Source organism: Homalodisca vitripennis, unplaced genomic scaffold (genome assembly GCF_021130785.1).
Source record: "Homalodisca vitripennis isolate AUS2020 unplaced genomic scaffold, UT_GWSS_2.1 ScUCBcl_178;HRSCAF=1515, whole genome shotgun sequence".
Classification (NCBI taxonomy): Eukaryota; Metazoa; Arthropoda; class Insecta; order Hemiptera; family Cicadellidae; genus Homalodisca; species Homalodisca vitripennis.
Genome location: NW_025776294.1, coordinates 65,742 through 68,179, shown reverse-complemented (window position 1 = coordinate 68,179; position 2,438 = coordinate 65,742).

Sequence of the window (2,438 nt, the reverse complement as noted above, 5' to 3'; positions counted from 1 at the left end):
TTGCAGTTAAAGGTGAATTTTTACGTCAAATTTGAATTGTATTATCTGGATAGTAAAGTCTATGTTTAACAGTGATTGCAAAAACAGTTTAAACAAAATTTGTCGTTTCTCTTAAGCTTACTCTATGCTTTAAAACTATAAGTGTAATATATGTTTACAAAGAACAGCTGATTAAAAATTTGAAAAGACGTTAACATATGTTTGCTGCAATGCATTTCTTATGGGTATTTCTGTAACCAGTGGGGCGGAATCCTGAATCGGGAAAGGGATGGGCATAGCTTATAAACCTTCTCCGTGGAAAAATACATATACGTACAAATTTTCATCATGATCGGTCCAATAGTTCACGATTCCATAAAGGACAAACATACAAACATTCATTTTTATATATATAGATATGATAACATATTATAACAAAAAGAACTTAGCAACGTATATAATAAATATAAACATTCCTGCTGAGTGATGATTGGTATTTTAGACATGACCGCTGTCCAATAATTCAGACACAGTTATGTGTACAGTGTAGGCCCATAATGTACAGCTGGTTAACAGAGATTAGCAAGGGATTAGTCAATGTAAAGCAGCTGCATTAATCACGCTGAGGGCACAATATATGCATTGAATGGAGTACCTGATAATATTAACGTGTTATTAAAGGTACAAAGGCAATAATATATCTACATATATAGGACTGTATATTTATTTTTGTTTCATGTGTCTTTAACAGATACCTGATAATAAGGTTATAAAATATCTCTGGAAAGTTGTTTGAAAATTTGTATTCATTAATTGCAGACTAGAGTTATAATTTTACTATAGTGAATCTTTAAATATTTTTTAAAGATATAAATTCTTCTCTATTTTAAGTCTTAAACATTTTTCTAGGCGGATGGTTTCATTGAAAAGCCTGTCCAGGCATTTTTTTAAGAAAATTCGATTTCTGCATGTCGGTACGCAAGACAGATTTTAACCGAGTTAGTCTAGAGAAGGTTCACTTTTAGTGTGGAACACAACTTCTGATTCCTACTACCATCCATCTTTACAGACTCAACTTTACTATCACGGATACTATAATTTCGAAAGGATAATGGAGATGTAAATTCATTAAATCCAAGTAAAAAATATAGTACTGTTTTATTATCAAATCATTACCTCAGGTTCTAAAATAATTAAAAAAAACACAACTCCAAACGAATGAGTAATCTCTCTTAGACAAGTGTAATGAGCGAGCCAAAAATTGGAATTATCTTTCCTTTAAAGTATTGTGAATGGGAGTTTGTTCTATTGTATCACTCAGGGCACGGTTTCGAAATTCACTAATAGGTTCTCCACCTGATTTTGGTAATATAGTGCTGTTATTTGATCGCAAAACTTATAATGCCTTAATTGGATGTACAGCATAGTTCAATTATTTAGTACACATGCCTTCATAACTGTCCTTTATCTCTAATCCAGTAATGAAGTAACTCATATATCTTGGTATTTGTACCAAAAATCACTTGGCAGAGTTAAGGTTTTTGCACCGTTATGCTTGTTTGTTTTCCCGCACGGTAAGAGCGAACTTAAACTTTTCATCTAATTACAACTATTAAACTCCGTAATCGGTGTATGAAATACGAGTTAAAATTGTAAGAACAATTTGGAATATAGTGAGGATATCTGTCATTACATTGATTCCCTTTTGTAATGTTATGATTTTCAATTAATAACTTCTAATCACTTGGTATATGCACACAATAGAATAAGGAAAGTACAACGGCATGAAAGTTGCAGGAAAATCAACGTAAATTCTATTCCAAGGTGTATTAGGATTGGTCCATGCATGGATGAACAGGCGTCTTACTCGGCGCATTTGTAAATGAATAGCATAACTTACAATATCTTATTACAATTTTAATACATATATATATATATATATATATATGAAAAAAATCCTCTTCACCTACAATACTGTCTTATAAGTTCTACATCTTTATTATTCTATTGAGGGCTTAATTACGTTTTCCCAGTATCCTTTCTTCAGATGTTTGGGAATTACAGTTTTTTTTTCCTCTTTTTGCCTAGAAAAATACAACCATTCTCAAATATAAACTAATTTCATTTCTTCTGGAATTTCGTGTTTCCAAGTATGCAACTTTTTTTAAGCATAATAATTTGTCTCTGCTTCTTTGCGACTTCTTGTTTCTTCGATTAGTTATGCACTAATTGGTATTATACCAATTTTTAACTGTGGATTAGGGCGATCCCTGTCTACATCGATTGTCTCCCTACTCCCCATCTGAAATCTTAAAATAATCATAATTTATGTGGTTTTTATGTTTATACTTAACATCCTAATTAAATCTAGAGAGAAATTTAGTATGGTGAAATATACTAATTGTGGTCAAGGCTAGAACATTTTTGTTTAGATAAAATATTATCGTTTCTCGGTTACG